This window comes from Sus scrofa, chromosome 3 (genome assembly GCF_000003025.6).
Source record: "Sus scrofa isolate TJ Tabasco breed Duroc chromosome 3, Sscrofa11.1, whole genome shotgun sequence".
In the NCBI taxonomy this organism is placed as follows: domain Eukaryota; kingdom Metazoa; phylum Chordata; class Mammalia; order Artiodactyla; family Suidae; genus Sus; species Sus scrofa.
In genome coordinates, this window is record NC_010445.4 from 75,641,138 (window position 1) to 75,663,756 (window position 22,619).

The 22,619-nt window shown below is 40.0% G+C and overlaps 1 long non-coding RNA gene across 3 annotated transcripts in view; it reads left to right on the plus strand.

The window, feature by feature from the left end:
- The window catches only part of LOC106509799, a 47,144-nt gene that overhangs the window by 14,719 nt on the left and 9,806 nt on the right, over positions 1-22,619 (plus strand). For 2 of the 3 annotated variants that reach the window (XR_002342631.1, XR_002342633.1), the window contains 3 exons: positions 5,327-5,414; positions 6,565-6,638; positions 13,326-13,440. This is a non-coding gene — a long non-coding RNA (uncharacterized LOC106509799). The remainder of the gene's footprint in view (positions 1-5,326; positions 5,415-6,564; positions 6,639-13,325; positions 13,441-22,619) is intronic. The other variant, XR_002342632.1, reaches the window with a different exon arrangement.

Here is a 22,619-nt window from a genome sequence, read left to right on the forward strand (position 1 = left end):
AGAACCCGTTTTCCTGGGATGAACTGATCATCTGAATTACAAAGGTCGGTTAAAACAACAGGAACAGTAAAAACAACAACAACAAATGTGATTTCAGTTGCTATATTCTGCTTCCCCCTGGGCTTGTAGAGCAAATAGAAACAGGACTCATTCTCTGTGTAAGAGAGTCTCATTCTCTCCCCAAAGCAGGAATTTCATGGGTGGGGGGCATTTATAAATTGAGGGTTTCCATCTTCCACCTTTAGGGGGTCCATAGGCCTTCCTCCCTAACGTGGGCTCCTGCGACAGCAGTTAGTTGGATTCATTTGTGGGTCTGCCCTTTCTCTGACTCCACCCCTGATCATGCTTTATTGATTATGATCTTTAATGCACCCATATTCATTTCAATATTTACTTGTTTTAAAAGAGAGCTTAAAGAATAATTTATAAGCTTTTAAAGAAACATCTGATAGGGTACTTGAAGCTTCTGCAAATACAAACAAAATCTGCTCTGCAGTCTTTAAGTACATATAGATATGTGGATCAAGCAGTTTTAGACCTCGGGCTCCAGCCGGGGCTTGAAGGAAATGGAAGGCTGGTTGGAGCACAAGGAGGAGCAGTGATTGAGGGTTTCCTCTATGCCAGCCATGGAGATAGGTGGCTTTTATAAGCATTCTTTCATTTTGGTAACATCCGAGTCTATTGAGGGTTGTTATAAAAGTCAAATCAGAGCTTTAGAGTTTGATATATCTTTTATGTTGAATTACACGGACCTGAAAACTTGGATCTTCTGCTGCTTTTATGTCCCACCACCACATCATTTACATCCATTCAATTTGAGATGCTCAATCGCCCAGCAAACTAAGGATGCAGCAAGGACTTTGAGAGCTTTACAGGGGAGGGGGGCTCCCTGCAACTGGAGACAGTGCAGCAGTGGAAGAGCTTCTCCATTATTCCACCAGAGACCTCTTTCCCTCCCTCCCACCCCCTGGGCCCTGAAGCTCCTCATCTGGCAATCAGGATGACTTGACCCTATTTTTGATATTCTCTCAGCCCCAGTGGTTTGTGCATCTTGTATTTGATTATGCTGATGCCAAAGGGTTACAGCTGAAAGGAGGAAGGCAAACTAATTATAAACAGAACTTTCCCACTTAAAATCTCAGGGACTCAAGAGAAATGGTTTACGTATTTTCTCACCCGGACAATCAGAAATGTATTCCTTTGTGGCAGAAGAGACATTGAAAAACAAAACCAAAAACGCTTTTTAATTTTTTCACTTTTCCCATTTAAGTTACAATATGTTATGGAAGTGAAATCATCCAAAGGGGTGCAGATTAGGGTTCTAATCTCAAACCGCTGCAGATTGGGGTTATTTCTTGACTAGTTGCTGTGTGCTTTGGAATGGGAAACCATCTCTCTCTGGACTTAGTAAAATAACGTTAATTCCGTCTCCTTCAGATGGTGTTCTGATGTTTAATCAATGTTCATAAATCTCTTCAAGATCTTCACATGATAATTGTGACATAAAGTACAAAGTATTATTCTTGGAATGGGGTAATTTTATCCAATTAAATCTCCTCTGAGCTATCACCTGGGTAGCAAACATTGTTATTACTTTGCAAATTACTTTGACTTAGGCTTTCTCAGATTCCCTACTCATGAGCAAAAGTCCCATCAGAAGGCTTAGAATATTTAATATTTGCAACATTGACTCTGATGGGACATTACAGCAAAGAACAATGTGGTCTAGTGCTGCACTAAGGGCAGGTCAGAAGGACCTAAATCTCTCTGAGGATGTGTCTTATGCAATGTCATTAGCCCTTCTTGGAGTAGCTGTATAATTAACAACTGGACACAGCACGTCATTAATTTGAATGGGATCAGAAGAGACTTTGAGTGTGAAGCTTGCAGTCAAGTTGGTCTTTGAAATTTGCCCCAGTTTCTAGAGACCAGAGTGTCACGATCCATTGGTGCCATTTGTTTTTTTATTTATTATGATTATGATATGATATTACGTCTGCTTTTTTAGGGCTGCATTTGCGGCCTATGAAATTTCATGGGCTAGAGGTCAAATTGGAGCTGCAGCTGTTGGCCTATGCCACAGCCACAGCCACGCCAGATCCGAGCTTCATCTGTGACCTACACCACAGCTCACGGCAATGCCAGATCCTTAACCCATTGAGCAAGGCTGGGAATCAACCCGTATCCTCATGGATATTGTTGGGTTTGTTACCACTGAGCCACAATGGGAACTCCTGTTTGCTTTTTAAATGCAGCCAGCCCTTCAAAATCAATTGCCAAACATAGACTTGATAGCCAATGTTTCCTAGCAAGCACTAGAAATTACCTGCCACGTTTTAAATGGACCAATCTAGACACCGCTCTTCATTAATTAATTAATGCATTTATCTTATAAATTATTTATTGATTATCCACATGCCAGGATTTGGATTAAGGATGACAGAGAGAAGTAGGAGGGTGGGGATCCTGAGGTGTGTGATCAGTAGTGTAGCTACCTTCACGGCCTGTTCGTGTATCATTGTACTGCTGGTTTTATTTGGGAAATTGTTCTAGAGAGGTATATTGTCACAGAGAACAAACATGACCCCTCCCACCCCCACCTCTCCATAGCTGGGGTCAATTCATCAGGCATTCTGTGAACTTTTGTTACAGTCAAGGATAAAAGAGGCATTGATGATAATTAACATAGAAAATGTGGGGGAAAGAATAGCTCGTATTTTAGGCCACAAATTTTGACGTGTGTATGGCAGGTGAAATGAGAGAATTCCATCAGGTTTAGTGTATGCAACTGCTTAGATATTTGAGTTTTAATTGTCACCTTTTCTATCTGGCATTGCCATGAGCTGTGGTGTAGGTTGCAGATGCAGCTTGGATCCTGCATTGCTGTGGCTCTGGTGCAGGCCAGCAGCTGTAGCTCCAATTTGACCCCTATCCTGGGAACCTCCATATGCCGAGGGTTCGGCCCTAAAAAAAAAAAAAAAAAAAAAAGCAAAAAGAAATAATAATAATAATAATTGTCACCTTTTCTTCTTTCCCGCAAACCCTTCTGATTATGTCCAAATTGCAGTGACTTTTAAAGATTGCCTAAGGACACTAGGAAGTTAAAGATTGAATTATCAAAATGGTACTGAAAAAGAAAGAAATTCTCAATCAATCAAAAGGGGAAAAAAATCCATAATCCACCATCCAAACATAGCCAATAACAATTTCTTTCTTCAGATATATGTTTTTAAGAATTATGTGCTTTTGCTTTCTATTACATATCTTACAGATTTTACATATTATATCTATTTTGATGCCTGCCTGACATTACAAAGCCTAGGTATACCGTACTATAAAGTACCACCATTTTTGGATATTTAGTTTGTCTCTAGTTTTTTTTACCGCTATTGTAAATTAAGCTGCAGTGCATTGTGTGTGTGTGTGTGTGTGTGTGTGGTGTGCGCACCATGTGTATGCATGTAGACTTCCCTACACTTTTTAGATAGATCTGGAAATTAGAATTCTAGGTCTTTAAAAGATAATGTATTTTGGGTGGGGGATGTGCTTGGGTTATGGGATGGAAATCCTGTGAAATTGGATTGTTATGATCATTATACAACTACAGATGTGATAAATTCATTTGAGTAATAAAAAAATAAATAAAAAATAAAAAAATAAAAGATATCGTATTTTGTATGGCTTTAAAGATTTTTTTGCTGAATTACATGTCAGCATTGGATACAATGATTCAAATATTCTCCCTACCAAAATTCGTTGGTAAAAAAAGAACCCTTATTTTTAAAATTGCATTTTTTATTACCTGCAAATTTGAACCTGTCACTGTGGAGTAGTTCTCGCCCTTCCTTGTTGAATTGTCTATTTACCTTTCTGTGAATTTCTCTGTTAGGTATATTGCAGCTTTGAAATTCAGAATCCTCTTCTCATATGGAAAAATGTATGAAGCCAATATGTATGGTGTTTCTGAATAAATATTAATGAAATTTAAAATGCTGATGAAAATAAAAAAGCAAGTAGAAGCAGATATGTCATAATTACATGTGTGGTTGAGTATAGCTAACAGGAAAAAAATATTTATTAGTGTGATTGTAAGATGGTGAATAATATTTACTTTCTTTTTTCTACTTTTCTATATTTTGGAAGTTTCTTTTCTTTTTTTTTTGGCTTTTTTTAGGGTTGCACCTCCGCATATGGAGGTTCCCAGGCTAGGGGTCAAATCAGAGCTACAGCTGCCCGCCTACACCACAGCCACGGCACTGCCAGATCCAGCCACATCTGTGAACTACACCACAGCTCATGGCAATGCAGACCCTTAACCCACTGTGCAAGGCCAGGGATCGAACCCACAACCTCATGGTTCCTAGTCAGATTCGTTTCTGCTGCACCACGACGGGAATTCTGTATTTTGGAAGTTTCTAAAGTGAATTGCACTATTTAAAAAAAATAAATAAATAAATAATAAAAAATCAGAAAAGCATTTATTTGTAGATCTGTCTTTTCTGTCAACTCACTTTTTTTTTAACTTGGACATTTTTAAGACATGGAGTTTCACTGAAACTGGGGGAACTATCTATACAAGTTTAGAATCTATGGGCAAGTAAAAAAGCCATTTCTGGAATATTCTTTCCTTTGTGAAATCAACAATTTCTAAACAGATGAGAGGTGACCAGATGGATTCCTCTGAGTAGGTGAGGATATTCAAAGTGAATTTTCCTGTGACTGAACATGTGGAATAAAAGCTTCTCCGCTGCTGCTGGTGCCACTTTCTGGGCTGTTCTGAGACTTTGCATAGTAATGTGACTTCTTTGCCCGGAGTGTTTACACTGACAAGTTATCAAGGGTGAGAAGGGAACACAAATTATAACTGGATGTCCACTTTCTAAAAGTTTGTCCTTGGAGTTCCTGTCCTGGCTCAGTGGTTAACGAACCCAGATAGGATCCATGAGGGTTCATGAGGGTTTGATCCCTGGCCTCCCTCAGTGGGTTAAGGATCTGGCATTGCTGTGAGCTGTGGTGTAGGTCGCAGATGTGGCTCGGATCTGGCTTTGCTGTGGCTGTGGTGTAGGCCAGCAGCTGCAGCTCCGATTAGACCCCTAGCCTGGGAACCTCATATGCCATGGATGTGGACCTAAAAAAACAAAAGACCAAAAAAAAAAAAAAAAATTAAAAAAATTTAAAAATAGTGAAAATTTGTCCTTCATTTAAAATACTTTTTTGGGGGCACAAGTAAACAAATTTCCATATTTGGTCAATGCAAATAAAGAAATCTATGGTTTGCAAAAGCATATCGAGGAGACAAACTTTTGACTCTCTCTCTTGGTTACAGGAAGAGTAACAGCAGAAGCCAGATCCTCCTGACCCCCACTCTCAGCTGGTAGCAAGACATACCTGACAGTGCTAAACTCTGACTGCAGGTAAATGTCGGAGAGAAATTAAAACAATCTCTTGGATGCTGAACTAAAAAAAAAGTCTCAGTAAAGACTGATTTCCAAAAATGTTCCAGGTGCAAATATTTTAGAAATTCCTTCAAATCTACAGGGTAAATAGGAAATGGTGCAAAGAGTTTCTCAGAAATAATAAATTCACTCCTTCTCAATAGTGTACACATTTGTCCTCCACATTTTAATAGCTGCTCTCCACGAGAGTACATTTAAAAGTTAGGATGTTGGTCTTTATCTTCCAGATAATGTTCTTGAATGAGGCAGAGGGGAAGGGCCCTTTTTGTGCTTTGGGTTTATAGAGCTTACAAACCAGAGGAAAGGCAGACGTGTCCGGGTTTAGGGGATAATGGTTAACACTCTTGCTCACTCCCAAACCTCTGGGTTAGGGACCAATGGAAAGATCCACACAGGAGCATTGTGGAGAAATATCAGCTTTGGGAGGGGGGAAGCTGATTGGAAAACAGGCTTACCTCCAGGCTGGCTAATACCCATCTCTCCTATCTACTTAAACCAACTCCCAAGTAAAGGCTTCCCAAACCACTGCATAGGTGTGTGAGTCCTGAGCACAGGAAAGCAAGAGAAAAGACTGAGCCTCCAAGCTTGATTCTTTTTTCCCCTCTAGAGTCCCACTGATCAGGAAAACTGATATTTTTCAGAGAAAGAAGAAAGGAGGCAGAGAGGGAGACTTTGGAAGATTTTCTTCCACACTTTGACTTCATGAGCATGGAAGCTCCCCCTTCTATGGAAATGAATAGGAATAAGGAATTTCTGTCCTCACAAATAAATTCAGTGAAGGAATGATGAAAAGTAAAGATTATATGGATCCGAGGCATGAGTGGGAGCCCCCTAGGGGAGGGGGGTAAATTGTCATTCTTAGGCTGTTGGGAAGAAGTTGGCAGGGTATTTGCAAGATGATAACACTTTTGGGCTCCCAGAACTTGAAAACAAACAACAGCCAAGAAATCTCTGCACCACTCCTTAAATAAGATTGCTAAAGTATGTGAAGACAGAGGTCCTGGGGATCTTGAGATACAGATCCCATCTCACCCTTCTGGATCCAGAACTCTAGGGAACTGCAAGAGTACTTTTCTCAATAACTCATGCTTGTACCCTTCCTTTGCAGGGAAGCTGATGGGGCGGTGTGATCCATTAAGGGAAGAAAAACCCCAAAGGCCCTTCTAGAGTGTCATTTCCATGGTGAGTGAGTGACACCCAAATGGGAAGAACCATCAGGACTGGCAGTTGTGCTTTTCTCTGTTTGGCCAGAAGATGGGCAGTGGCTCAGAGCAGGATCACTCAGAGGTAGTAAAAGAGAAAAGAAGTACAATAAAGACCTCTCAGGATATTAATGGTCCAGAGAAGAGCCGACCCAAAGCCCTCGCAGGTTTCTTCAAATCTCCACTGAAGGGGGGAACTGAATGAGGAAGAGAAGGGCACTCTTTGTACTAATGCCTAAGGTTTTGCCTATTTAATCATCCTTCCTCCAATATTCGTTCATGAAACAGCCTCCAGGGATGGGAAAGGAATTGGAGCTGCTGTTTGGATGGGGAGGGTTGAAGCTGGGGAAGAAATTTTAGGGTCGTTTCTTTCTGTAGAAGTGGTTATCTTCTCTTCCTTGCATTAAGGGGGAAAAAGATCCAAAATTCATGACCACACCCCCAAAAAGAGGATAAACTTCTAACTAGGAAAGCGAATCCAAGTAGGAGATTACAAAAGAAGAAAACAGAAACCATCAACTCATCATAGTTGACGAGCCTCTGTTCAGTTCATTATCTCCCAAAGATGAGAGATGTTCGAAGTCTAGAACAGAAACCCTTAACATACAGACTTCAACCAAAGAGAATCTACAAACAAGTCCCACATGAGAAGGTGTGGGAGCCATTGAGAATCTCATTTGCTGTATCCTAACCAAAAGAGAGTCTGCATAAATTTATACTCATCAAATGACAGTAATCTGGACAAAAGTTAGCATCTATTAAAAATACTGTCAGAAAGAAAGAAGGAAAGAGACACAATAGGTTAATGATAACAGAAATCAAGTCTGGGAGTTTCTGCTGTGGCTCAAGGGGATCAACAATGGTCTCTCCAGTGGCAGGGAAGTGGGTTCAATTCCTGGCACAATAGATTAACTGCAGCTGTGGTACAGGTTACAGCTCTGACTCAGATTCGATCCCTGGCCCAGGAGTTCCATATACCACAGAGTGGCAAAAAAAAAAAAAACAAAAAAAAAAAAAAAAACAAGTTTGGAGAACAAAACACTCCAAGAAATAGAAACATATTTTTGTTTGGAAGTACTACAAACTGTCAAAGAAACTAAAGGGAATATTAGATCTTTGAAACAAGCCATCAAAGTGTACAATAGTATTACAAAAAAATAGTATTACAAGAAAAAAGAAAATTGAAGAGTAAATAAAATAAAGGGAGACCAGCATGAAAAAAACCTTGAAATTCTACAAGTTGTCTCACATATCAGTTGGACAAAGATGAAAAAATGACCAAACAAGAGAAAAAAAAGAAATAAAGACAATGCAAATTACATTTTAATTCGGTTTCTAATCTTTATTTTATTATATTTAAGTTATTTTTTTCTCTTGATGACCTGTTTCTGTAACTGGAAACTTAGGAACAGAATTTCTGTTGTTAAAGTTCTAAAAGTCCTCAACCCCCCCACCCCACCCCACCCCCGCGCCACAAAAAAAGTCCTGGAGCTGTGATGTAGGTCACAGACACGGCTCAGATCCTGAGTTGCTGTGGCTGTGGCATAGGCCAGCAGCTATAGCTCCAATTCGACCCCTAGCCTGGGACCCTCCATGTGCCACGGGTCCGGCTCTATAAAGACAAAAAACAAAACAAAACAAAACATCCAACATTATTAATCATCTAAACCTCATCCTTTGGATTTTTTTTTTTTAACTCATTCAGTATCTGTGTCTTTAGACTAAAAATTTTATTCATATAGAACAATTTCAGAGGAGTTTAATCTGTGGGCTGGGACAATTGTGTAGTGATAAAACAGTTGTGTTCCAATTTTTTCCTAGTGCTTTAAGGTTTTCTTGAAAGTGAGTGATTATTCAGTTTGCTCTCCACACCACTCACAATGCCATGCCCCTAAGCAAACTGCTACTTTGCATATCTGTGAGCTGTAATTCAACCTGGGTTCCCTCTGACCTGGGAGCAGCCAGGAGTAATTGGAATCTTTATTTTATTTATTTATTTATTTATTTATTTATTTATTTATCTTTTCTATGGCTGCTCCTGAAGCACATGGAGGTTCCCAGGCTAGAGGTCTAATTGGAGCTGCAGCCGCCTACCTATGCCAGAGCCACAGCAACACCAGATCCAAGCTGCATTTGCAACCTACACCACAGCTCACAGCAATGCGGATCCTTAACCCACTGAGAAGCAAGGCCAGGGATCGAAGCCGCAATCTTATGGTTCTTAGTCGGATTCATTAACCACTGAGCCAGGACGGGAACTTGAGTCTTTGGTTTAGAACACAGGATTTAGAACAATAGCGAACCAAAGGAGACACAGGAAGAGAGGAAAAAGAATCCTGCCCACCACTAGAAGCTAAAAAGACCTTGAAATTTTCAGTTTCCAGTTTGCAAACCAGATAGGAAAGAAACGGAAACATGAGGTCATAGAATTTGAAAGCTAAAATAGCTTAGATCATAGAACTTGAAAGCTAAATAGTCTAAGACGCTCTCTAGTGCAGGTGAACCCTCTTACCTACAGATGAGGAAACAGCCCCCCCCAAAGCCAACGTAGCCAAGAACCACTTATATGGATAGCAGCTAAACCAAAAGTACTATTTTTTTTTTTTAATTGGCTTTCCTCTTTGAGGAAAACAAGAAACAATGAGTTGAAAGAAGTGGCGTTCTTTGCTAAACCGTGAAAGAGGATGGAGAAATAGAGTTTGGAAGCAATCCAAGTGTTTTGTCTCTTTTTATTTAAATTATGATTCTCCGAAAGTCAAGGCACTGATAAGATAGAATATACAGCAAAACAAAAGCTGAGGAGAAGGAGAGGGATGTTTGGGAAGATCAGTTCTCCTTCTCTTTTCTCTCTCAGTCTCTTTCTTTTGTGTATGCATTTTGCAACCATCAGCCTTTCCACTGCCTCACTCCAACAATGGGAGGGGGTTGCTTCTGTAGGGAGGAGATTGTAGAAATAAGCAGTTTCAGATTGAACGGATGCCTTCCCATTTGGTTAAAAACACAATCTGGGGATGTTTTCATTTACATGTATTACATAAAATGCCTTATTGAGGCATAGGGTGAAGCTTTGAAGTCATATACTCTGAGTTGTTGTCACTCATCAACTCTACGATTTTGCTTAAGCTTCTCAAACTCTGTGCTTCAGTTTGTTCATCTGTCAAATGGATAGGATTGTGGTTGGAGCCACCACATAGGCTTATTAGTGCACAATAATGTAGTAAGTACTAACTGATAAATAACCTAATACATGTTTGCTTCAATTCTGGGAGCCTGGAACAACAAACAAAAGTAATAGATTCACGTGATCTACTGTGATTGTGTTAAAGGATCATGAAGAAGGGGTGAAATGACATCTAAAAAGTGTCAGTGGGCTCCCAGACGCAAAAGTAGTGAACCCTTTTGCTGAGCCTTCTTTCTCTGAATTCCATTTTACTTATCATTCAAAACTGACTCCATGAGGAAGGAGGTGGATTGATTTACACTGTATAGATCTGGTCTTGAACTTCTTGTCTCTTTTCCGTTTGCCTTCACTTGACAAATAGCCACAACAAAGAATGCCCATCTTATGTACTTCACACTTGTACATAAGGGCAAAAATTAGATGCTATACACGAATATGCATTAGCAAGTATATGGCAATTTATAGAAATGGAGGTAAGATGGTTATCATACTCTGATACAGTTCACTGATTCTTGGTTTTGAGTACCCAATGGGAACAAAAGACCTAGAACACAGGACCATTTGATAGACGACTTTTTCCTGAAGTTACCTGATAATACAATCAGCTATTTGGGGAAGAAGAAAGGTGAAAGGTGGATTCCTCAAGTGTCCAATTCATCTACATAGACCTGTCCTTGAAAATCACACTTAAAAAAATTTTTTTTTCAGGGCCACACTTGCAGCCTATGGAAGTTCCCAGGCTAGGTCAGATAGGAACTGTAGCTGTCGGCCTATACCACAGCCACAGCAAGGCCAGATCCGAGCCGCTTCTGTGACCTATATACCACAGTTCATGGAAATGCATGATCCTTAAGCCACAGAACGAAGTCAGGTATCAAACCCACATCCTCATGGATACTCGTCGGGTTGGTTATCACCGAGCCACAACGGGAATGACACACACTATTTAAAAGTCAGCTTTATTGAGATATAATGGACATACAAAAAAGAGCATGTATTTAAAATATATTTAAGAGCATGTATTTAAAATTCGATCACTTTTGACATGTGTCTAGATCTATGGAACCATCACCACAGTCAAGAATAAATACATCTATCACTCTCAGAAGTTTTCTCATACTTCTGTATAATCCTTTCTGATCCAGGAAAACACTGATCTACTTTCTGTGGCCATATATTGGTTTACAATTTCTAAACTTTTATGGAAATGTAATCATACATTATATGCCCCTTTTCTGTCTGGCTCATTGATAGAATTATTTCAAGACTCATCCACGTTGTATCTTTATTCCTTTTTTATTGATGAGCAGTATTAGGAGGCTCCGTGGTGCAATGGATAGCACATTGGACTTTTATTGATGAGTAGTATTTCTTTTCTTTTCTTTTCTTTTACTTTTGCCTTTTAGGGCCACACTTGCAGCATATGGAGGTTCCCAGGCTGGGGTCTAATCTGAGCTACAGCTGCTGGCCTACACCACAGCCACAGCAACATCAGATCTAAGCCGCGTCTGTGACCTACACCACAGCTCACAGCAACGCTGGATCCTTAACCCACTGAGGGAGGCCAGGGATTGAACCTGCAACCTCATGGTTCCTAGTTGGATTCGTTTCTGCTGCACCACGATGGGAACTCCGGATGAGCAGTATTTCTACACAACATTTTGTTTATCCTTTCATCTGTTGATGGATGTTTGAGTTATTTCCAGTTTCGAGTTGTTATAAATAAAGCAGCTATGAGCCTTTGTGTAAAAGTCTTCGTATAGGCAAATGCTTTCCTTTCTCTTGGGTGAATACCAAGGAGAAGAAAGACTGAATCCTATGGTGTGTGCATGTATTTAACTTTTTAGGAAACAGCCAAACTATTTTCCTAAGGGTTTGTTCCATTTTACATTTCCATCAGGAGTACAAACGCTCAGGCTTCTCCACATCCTAGCCAGCACTTGGTATTGTCAGTCTTTTTAGTTTTAGTTATTCTGCTAGGTGTATGGTGGAATCTCACTGTGGTTTTTATTTGCATTTCTGTAACTACTAAAGACACTAGGTATATTTTCATGTGCTTATTGATTATTTTATTTTATTTTTTGTCTTTTGTCTTTTTTTTAGGGCCACACCCGTGGCATGTGGAGGTTGCCAGGCTAGGGGTCTAATCAGAGCTACAACTGCTGGCCTACACCACAGCTCACGGCAACACTGGATCTTTTAACCCACTGAGTGAGGTCAGGGATCAAACCTGCAACCTCATGGTTCCTAGTTGGATTCATTTCCGCTGTGCTGTGACGGCAACTCCCTTATTGGTTATTTGTATATCTTTATTGGAGAAATGTCTATTCAAATTTTTTGTCCACTTTTAAATTGGATTATTTGTTTTTATGGTTGAGTTTTAAGATTTCTTTATATAGTCTAGATATAACTTCCTTATCAGATACATGATTTGCAAATATTTTATCCTACCCTCTGGTTGTCTTTTCATTTTTTTGCACAAAAGTTTAACAAAGTTTTATAAAATCCAACTTTTCTACTTTATCCTTGTTGCTTATGGTTTTGGTGGCACACCTGAAGAACCATGCCTAGGAATTCCCGCTGTGGCACAGTGGGTTAATGATGCGGCTTGTCTCTGTGACATTGTTGGTTCATTCCCTAGCCCATGGGTTAAGGGTCTAGAGTTGCCACGCTGTGGTGTAGGTTGAAGATGTGGCTTTGATTTGAACCCTGACCTAGGAACTTCCATATCCCCTGAGTGCAGCTGAAAAAAGGAAAGAAAAAAATTGCCTAATCCAAGGGCATAAAGATGTTCTTTGCTAAGAGTTTTATAGCTATAAAATATAGTTTTTGTTTTAGATTTATGATCCAGATGAGTAACTTTTTGTTAATTGTATGATATGAAGTTTGGATTAAAGTTCATTTTTACATACGACTAATCAATTGTTCCAGCAACGTTTGTTGACAACAGCGTTTGTCCACTGAGTTGCCTTTGTACCTTGTCAAAAATCAGTGGTCCATGTATGTGTGGACCACTGAACTCTTTATTCTGTGATCCATTTGGCTACCTCTACATGACTGCCATATTGTTTTGATTTCAGTGGATTTACAATAAAACCTGAAGCCAAGTAGAGTTAGCCCTCTGTTCTTTTTTAAAGTTGTTTTGGCTCTTCTAGGTATTTTGTATATCTATATGAATTTTCAAACCAGATTATCAGATTTTACAAAAAAAGCCTAGTGAAATTTTAACAAGAATTGTGTTGATCTATAGATCAGTTTGGAGAAAATTGGTTCTTAACAATACGGGGTTTCTCAAACCATGAATACAGTATATATATCTCTTAATTTATTTAGGTCTTTAATTTCTCTCAGCAATATTATGTAGTTTTCAGTATTAGCTCTTCTTCATCTTCTGTGTGATTTATCCCTGAGTTTTTCATATCTCTTGCTTTTAAAAAATAGACATTATATATGTTTATAATTAATATATGAATAATGTTTTCCTAGGAATCTACATGAAGCTAAACATATGTCACACTGATATTTCCAGCTCTAATCCATTACCACATAGACCATTCTGGCCTCCTCCTTTGTTCATCTGTAAACTCCTACTCCAACAACGGTGAGACCCAAATTTCCCATTTACTAAATTATTTAATTCCAATATAATTGGATTGATAGGAATATCGGAATTTTTAACCAATACCTATGTTGGAAATATCTTTATCAGCGAGAGTACAGGGCTCATGTGCATTTTCTTTTGCCTTTAATTTTACATGCTGCATTCCTTTTCAGAATTACTTAGGTTAGCTTCTATATACCCCCATCTCTCTCAGTGAGCTATTTTTTTTGGGGGGGGGTGCACCTATGGCATGTGTAAGTTCCCAGGTCAGGCATTGAGATGCTGCCCCCCTCCCGACACACACACACAGCAGTAACAAGGCTGGATCCTTAACCTGCTGAGCCAGCAGGGAACTCTGAGTGAGCTCTTTTCATACATTTTCCAGTGTAGTCAGGTTCTTTTATCATAGTCTGATTCCCATCCTAAGATGCTGAACCTTTCAAATGATTGTTTTTTTTTAACTTTAGTGCATTAAGGTTCACTTTTTTTGTGTCTTTTGTCTTTTGTCTTTTCTAGGGCCGCACCCATGACATATGGAGGTTCTCAGGCTAGGGGTTCATTAGGAGCTGTAGCCACCAGCCTACGCCACAGCCACAGCAACTCGGGATTCAGGCTGCTTTTGCAACCTACACCACAGCTCACGGCAATGCCAGATCCTTAACCCACTGAGCAAGGCCAGGGATTGAACCTGCCATCTCATGGTTCCTAGTCGGATTCGCTAACCACTGAGCCACAATAGGAACTCAAATTTCACTTTTTGTGATGTAAATATCTATGTTTTTACAAATGCATAATATCATATACCTATCCATTTAGCATCATACAAAACAGTCTCATTGCCCTGCAAAAAAAAAAAAAACCCTTGCTTCATCGATTGAAACCTCTCTCCTTGGAAACCGTTGATCTATTTACTTTCTGAATGATTTTATCTTAAGATATCATATAGTTGGAGTTTTAGAGTATACAGTTTCTTCAGACTGGCTTCTTTCACTTAGTAATATGCATTTAAAGCTCCTCCATATCTTTTTGTGGCTTAATAGCTTGTTTTTTAAAAATTACTAAATAAAACTCCATTGTGTGTGTGTATCACTGTTTATCCATTCACAAATTGAAAGAAATTTTAGTTGCTTCCAACTTTTTTGGAAATTATGAATATACATACTATAAATATGTCAAGTTTTGTGTGGACATATGTTTTCAAAATATTTTTGTAAATACCTAGGAGCATAATTTTTGGATCATATGGTAAATGTATATTTAACCTTATAAAAAGCTGCCAAACTATCTTCCACAAGTGACTGTACCATTTTGCATTCCCACCAGCAGTGAATGGGAGGTTCTGTTGCTCTCTGCATCTTTGTCAGTATTTGATATGTCAGATTTTTGGATTTTAGAAATTTTAATAGATATGTAGTAGTATCATGTTCTTGCTTCAATTTTCAATTCTGTAGTGGCAAATAATATTGAACATTTTTTCATATGCTTATTGCCATTTGTATATCTTTATTGGTAGTGTGACTGATCATTCGCTGACTTTTTTTTTTTTTTTTTAATTTTGTGGCCATACCTACAGCATATGGAAGTTCCCTGGGCCAGGGACTGTATCCCAGCTGCAACTGAGACCTGTGCCTCAGCTATGGCAATACCAATCCTTTTAACCCACTGCAGCAGGCAGAGGATTGAACCCGCACCTCTGCAGTGACCTGAGCCACTACAGTCAGATTTTTAACCCACTTCATCATGGTGGGAACTCCTGCCCACTTTTTTTTTTTTAATATATAGTGATTTTTATTTTTTCCATTATACTTGGTTTACAGTGTTCTGTCAATTTCTCTTGTACATCAAAGTGACACAGTCACACATATATTTACATTCTTTTTCTCACATTATCCTCCATCATGTTCCATCATAAGTGACCAGATATAGTCCCCTGTGCTGTACAGCAGGATCTCACTGCTTATCCACTCCAAATTCCTGCCCACTTTTTAATGGAGGTGCTTTTTTTCTTTCTTTTTTTTTTTTTTTTGTCTTTTTTGCTATTTCTTGGGCCGCCCCTGCGGCATATGGAGGTTCCCAGGCTAGGGGTCGAATCAGAGCCATAGCCACTGGCCTACACCAGAGCCACAGCAACACGGGATCCGAGCCGAGTCTGCAACCTACACCACAGCTCACGGCAATGCCGGATTGTTAACCCACTGAGCAAGGGCAGGGACCGAACCCGCTACCTCATGGTTCCTAGTCGGATTCGTTAACCACTGCGCCACGACGGGAACTCCTGTTTTTTTTCTTATTGTTGAATTTTAAGAGTTCTTTATATATTTTGAACATAAAACCTTTATCAGATACCTATTTTTCCCAGTCTGCGACATGTCTTTTTCATCTCTTAACAGTGTCTTTTGCCCAGCAGAAACTTTTAATTTTAATAAAGTCCAATTTAACAGTTTTTTTTTTTTTCATGCTTCATGGAAAATTACCTTGATGCTGTGTTTCTATCATGGTGATTCAGGCCTCACAGAATGAATTGGGAAGTATTCCCTCATTTTCAATTTTCTGGAATAGTTTGTGTTAGAGTTGGTACTATTTCTCCTTAAAGATGTGTTAGGATTCACAAATAAAACTATTTGGGCCTATTGTTATTGGTTAATTTTCTTGTTTGATTTTTATTGGGAATATTTTAACTACAATTTCAGTTTCTTTAATAGAAGGGATATTCAGGTAATCCGTGTCTTGTTGAGTAAGCTTTGGTAATTGTACCTTTCAAGAAATTTATCCATTTGGGAGTTGCCCTAGTGGCTCAGCAGGTTATGAACTTGACATAGTATCTGTGAGGATGTGGGTTTGATCCCTGACCTCACTCAATGGTTAAGTATCCAGTGCGGCCATGAGTTGTAGTGTAGGTCGAAGATGTATTTGTCTCAGATCTGGCGTTGCTGTGGCTGTGGTGTAGGCCGGCAGCTGCAGCTCTGATTCAACCACTAGCCTGGGAACTTCCATATGCCGTGGGTGTAGCTGTAAAAAGGAAAAAAAAGGAAAGAAATTTGTTGACTTATAAAGTTTTTGAATTTGGTGGCATAAAGGTGTTCAAAAATGGTTCCTTATTCCCATGGAGAATAGCTTCCTTCTCATCCTTTCCTTTCCAGGAGACTGTCCTGCCAGCTCTGGCTGCTCGTGCGGCTGGGATTCTCAGCTCTGTTCCCTCCACTCCGAGTCTGCCCTGCTCTGCCCAGGCTTCTCCTTCCTGCACCACAGCCTGGAAACTCTCAGCCCCAGTTCAGAGCTCACTTCGGTTTTCCCTCTCCCTTGAGGACCACTGTCCTTCACTCTTCCATTCTCAATGCCTTGGAACCTGCTGACTTGCTTGCTTTCTCTTTTCCTTTCTTTGCTGTTCTGTTTTTCGGTTTCTTCAAGTAGAAGGATACATTTGGTCCGTGTTACTGCCATCTCGGCTGGATGTGGAAGTCTCACTTGGTTTTTAAAGCCTTAAAATGGTCTATATTTTCACATCAGGTGCTTATATTCCCCTGAATAAACCTGGCTTTTTCAGGTGTCTCTGCCAACAGTTTTCCAAGCTGGTGTGTTGCAGAATCCCCCAGAAAATTCTGATGATGGGATTTTGAGGCGCGCTCGGGAATGTGTCCCCGAGGATTCTGACTGTGGTGCTCTGAGGAACAGACTCTCACAAACCCTGCAACTGTTTTACATATTATCTTTTCTAACTGAAATTCCTGTCTTACCTTTATTGGTGTATTTTATTTTATTATCATTTTTTTTTTTTTTTTGCCTTTTTAGGGCCACATCCCCAACACATGGAGGTTCCCAGGCTAGCGGATCCAATCAGAGTTACACCACAGCCACAACAACACCAGATCTGAGCCTCGTCTTTGACCTATACCACAGCTCATAGCAATGCTGGATCCTTAACCCACTGAGCAAAGCCAGGGATCGAACCTGCAACCTCATGGATACTAGTTGGGTTCCTTATCACTGAGCCATAATGGGAACTCCCATTCCTGTCTTTCTGTTAAATTCAACTTAACCATCTTCTGGAAAACCCGAGCTTCTCCAGACTGAGTTAGTTACTTCCCTATTTATGTTCATATATCGCTTTAAAAATATTTTATTTTTTGTTTTTATGTTTATCTATACTCGCTACAGCCCATTGTAATCATTTGTATGTTCATCTCCATCACTAGACTATGAACGCTGTAAGTTCTAAACTGGTGTCTGGCACGCCAGTAGTGCTTAGTATATTTATTTATTTGGGGGGAATGTGTAAATAAAGGCTTGGACGAGGAGGGCCAAGACCTCAAATAAAGTTTCAAGTTTGAAACCTGAAATCCATCTCATCATAGTTCAGTCAGTTCACAGGTCTCAACACTCCCACTAGCACAGCCTTGGGTATTTGTTAAAAAGCAGATTCTCGTTTTTTGAATGTGAACCTGTTCACTGGGGCTCAAGGGCCAGTGTTGAGGCTTGTGTGGGATGTGCTGTAAAGCAGTCTTTCCAAAATCTGGCTGATAATCAGAATCAGATGGGGGGCTTCCAACAACACACATTTTGGGATCCCACCTCCAGTGATTCTGGCCAACTCAGTGTGGGGTAGAAACTAGGAGTCCATATTTTTAAGTCCCCAGGTGAGTCTTAGGATGGATCAGCCGGGTTTGAGAACTACTGGTTTATGGCTATTCTTCTCCAGAGACACAGGTCAACATCAGCTCAGACAAATGTGAAAGTTACAGTTCTATTTCCCAGTCTGAGCCTTGGGTCTAGAAGTTTCAGGGTGTCTCCTGTGTGTATGACTCTGCTCATCAATCCTGATTGAGCAAGTTTAAAGTTTGGTGAGTGTCAAATGAAAATTTTGGTTTCTTTCCCTTCATTCAGGGTTAATTTTAGGCAAACCACTTGATTCTGGGCTTGATTGTGGCTCCCCCCCCCCCCCCTTCCCAAGTCTAAGTAAGGTTGTCCCAGCAGGACTGAAAGACCTCACAGCTTTGTTCCTCCTTCCTCATTTCTTGATTGCTTTTGCTGTCTGCTCTTTAGTTTCAGCGGTCTGCCTGTAAGAGCTGCTCAATATTTTGATTTAAACTGCCACGATTTGCTTCTAATGAGGAGAGGAATCGGCACTGCAGATTTCTCCTTACCCCCCTTACCGTTTTCTTGCCACAAGTTTTTCCTTTACCCTCATCAAGATTAAGTAGGCTTCCACATGTAAGTGATATTATATGGTATTTGCCTTTCTCTTTCTGACTTCACTTAGTATGAACATCTCTAGTTGCATCCATGTTGCTTCAAGTGCTGTTGTATTGTTCTTTTTTATGGCTGCGTAGTATTCCACAGACATAGAGAACAGACTTATGGTTGCCAAGGGAGAGGAGGGAGGAAGTGGGATGGGTGGGGAATTTGGGTTAGTAAATGCAAACTATTATATTTAGAATGGATAGCAATGAGGTCCTACTTTGTAGCACAGGGAACCATATCCAAACTCCTGGGATAGAACATGATGGAGACAGTATGAGAAAAAGAAGGGTTTATGACTGGTGTTACTATGCTGTACAGCAGAAATTGACACAACGCTGTATTCTAATTAAAAAAAAACTGTATTCTAATTTACAAAAAAGGTTAAGTAGGGTCTTCCAGTTTCAGCTGTCATCTTTTTCAAAGGGTTTAGGGGCACCGTGGCAGAGTGGGAAGAGGGGGCTAGGGTCTTGACAGTGATAGGGGACCTGGGGAGAAGTGGTTGAAAAGCTGAGGCAGGCTGGTGAACTTTAGGAAATCTCTATCAGCCCCCATATCACAACTGTGCTTGGGTCTGCCCTACTCTCACAGGAGCCCTGTGTCATCAGGGTCAACGGGTGTCAAGGGATGGAGGTAAAACAAGGCAGAAAGTGATTTGATTCCTTCCTCCTCTTTTTCTGGGAAACTCCCTTGCCTCTGCCTTCTGGGGCACTTCCATGGGGCAGTGCCCCCTCTTTGCTTTGCTCTGATGTCAGCCCGTGGCCTTATTTTACTCCTGTAAAATAAGGTTAACCACCTCAATGTATATGGATCAGTTCCATGGCTTCATAGCTCACAATATCTACCATGATTTTGGGAGAGGGGATCATTTAGAGGAGTTTGCCAGCGGCTTCGAGTAGGGGAGGAACTCGCCTCCTGCTCCAGTTATGAGGAGTCTGCCTCTGAGGCATTGTTCCAGTTCCAAGGATAAAAGTGGGATCGAAAATCCGTGTATAGCACAGAGAAATCTACCCAATAGTCTGTGATCATCTATGTGGGAAAAGAATCTAAATGAGAATAGGGGTGTGTATACACATAACTGAATCACTTGGTTGTACAGCAGGAATGATTGCAAACTTGTACATCACCTATATTTCAATCAAACTTTAAAAATGAAAAAATGAAACTTCAATCAAGTTTTTAAAAATATATAAAAAAAAAACACAACACGGATGAACCTATCTATAAAACGGAGACAGACTCACAGATGTAGAGAACAGACTTGGGGTTGCCAAGGGCGAGTGGGCAGGGGAGGGTTGACTAGGGGTTTAGGGTTAGTAGATACAAACTAAGACAACAAGGATGAACAACAAGGTCCTACTGTAGAGCACAAGAAACTATGGTCAATACCCCGTGACAAACCATAATGGAAACAATATGAAAAAGAATATAGGTATGTATAAATGAATCCGTCATTTTGCTGTGGAGCAGAAATTAACATAACATTGTAAATCAACTATATCTCAATAAAATTAAAAAAAAATTGTGTACTGATGACTGGGCTAGTTTCCCCCACCTTGTAGTAACAGCTTCAATAGCATATGTATTCAGCCTGGACAATTTTTAATCCTGTTGCTCTCTGCTTGTCTAATCAGAACCGAGACACTTGAGGGCAAGCAAGTTGCTTGTCGTGAGCTTCTCAAAGCTAGCACGTTTCGAGCTGTTTGCATGTCATGTAACAGTTCGTCATCTGGGATTTTTAAAGGACTCAGAAGGTGCCAAAATACTGCTGAAGTGAGTGTTCAGATCTGGTTGTCCACCAAGTAGCTTTCTGCGTGGTTTTATCTACAAGAGGGCCCTCATTCGAAAGGCCTGAAAACGAACTCTTTGCAATGAAAGGCGTTACTTTCCGCTGATGCGGAGACCGAGACGCGGACTAGAGTCGCATTATCTGCCTCCAACCTCAGCGAGTCTCCCTCCGGTGAAGCTGTCTTATTGGAAAATGGCACTGATCAAGAGGACCTTTTGTCAGTTTTAGTGGATGGGATTCTCAGCTTCAAATTAGCAGAGGGTTTTTTTTTTTTTTTTTTTTTTTTCTTTTTTCATTGAAATGTCCTTGCTTCTTGAAACACTAATAGCCAGGAAAGGACAGTAAGTGATTGCATATGGAAAATGAGAATGCTCACTAATTTTAGTATGAAAGGTCGGGAGCGGGGGTTGGGGACGGTGGTGGTGGTGGGGCTCCAGTAATTATGCTGCTGTAAGTGATCTCTAGCTTTTCACTTGGAGTTTAGGTTACATTTTTTAACACTTCCGGACTTGATTGCAGATCACATGCCTACCTTGTACCAAAATGACATTGTCCGTGTCACCAAAGGATATATCCTCTTAGAAAATGCAAAGGCAGACTATTCAAACAAGGGGGTGCGGTTCATTCCTTTGAGAAAATATAAATCATACTGTAATGCAGTCTTATCTCTATTTTATTTTATTTTATTTTATTATGTTATGTTATTTTTTAGGGCCACATCCATGGCATATGGATGTTCCCAGGCTGAGTCGAATCGGAGCTGTAGCTGCCAGCCACAGTCACAGCAACAAGGGACACTTGATCAACTGAGTGGGGCCAGGGATTGAACCCTCATCCTCCTGGATACGAATTGGGTTCATCACCACTGAAACTGAACTCTGAAAGCAGTCTTTTGCAAAACCACATCAAATTTCCTAGTCGAGAATCTCAAATTAGCCATTTGATTGGAAGAATCACAGGGATATAATATACTTTTGTTTATCTGCTTTTTGCTTTCCAGAAATGACAGCTCCCCATGCTGACATCTTAGAAGCATTGAATGAGCTGGTGATCCTGGAAATTTATTGGCATTCTATATGTTTGTGTAACTTGGACTTGGCACGTACCTTTTCATGTGGAAATATTTACGTTTCTGAGAAGCCGCTTTAATTTAAGGATGGCATACAATTTGTGGTCTCACTGTACGGGCTCAGATGAGTACATTTGCAGTTGAAGCTACAAATTTTGCTTTCCGAAATTATGACTTCTCTTTTTCTTTAAAAACAAACAAACAAACACACACAGTGGCAAACCGAGGTTTATTTCAATATTTCTTCTTTCCTATAAAACAACGCAGTGGCAGCGTCTCCTGAATATATGTGTTTGCCTGCCTCTAAGTGTCTATCGACTCCCTGATCCCTCAGCTCTCCCTGATAGATGCTAACAGCCCCACAGGCGTGACAGACAGGATTAAATATCATCTCTCTAAGGACTGATCAGAAATGTAATAACGGCATGATATTCATATTTTTTTCTTTACCTGTAACTTCATTGAATATAAATACTGCACAGTGATACAAGTAATGGTAATTTGGGGGATTTAATACGGCATTTCCCATCAATAAAGTGTTTTATCACCATCAGATAGTTAACCTCCTAACACCACTGTGAACTAATTAGTTCAGTTGGGTTCCTATCCTATACTGCTCAAAAGGAATTTTCTTATGTCTGCTGTACAGTTGGAAAAAGTACGAAAATATTGCTCAGTGAGTGGATGCACAAATTTAATATAAAGGTAATACTTAACTCTGTGGTCCCCATGTAACCTTTTTAAAAATTTACTAATTTTTTTTTAAATTATAGTTGATTTGCAACATTCTGTCAATTTCTACTGAATGGCAGAGTGACCCAGTCATGCATATATACACATTCCCTTTCTCACATTATCCTCCACCATGTTCCATCACAGGTGACTAGATACAGTTCCCTGTGCTATACAGCAGAATGCAAATTAGTTTAGAAAGGAGCTAGAAAATATAAGGCGGAGCCAAGAAAAATTAGAAAATTCACACGTGACCTTTTTAATCAATAGTACCTTAAACTGAAAAGTGTGTTCAATTTGGAGCAGAAAGCCTAATTTATTTTGAAGCCTTCCTATTTTGCCCTCAGCACTTAA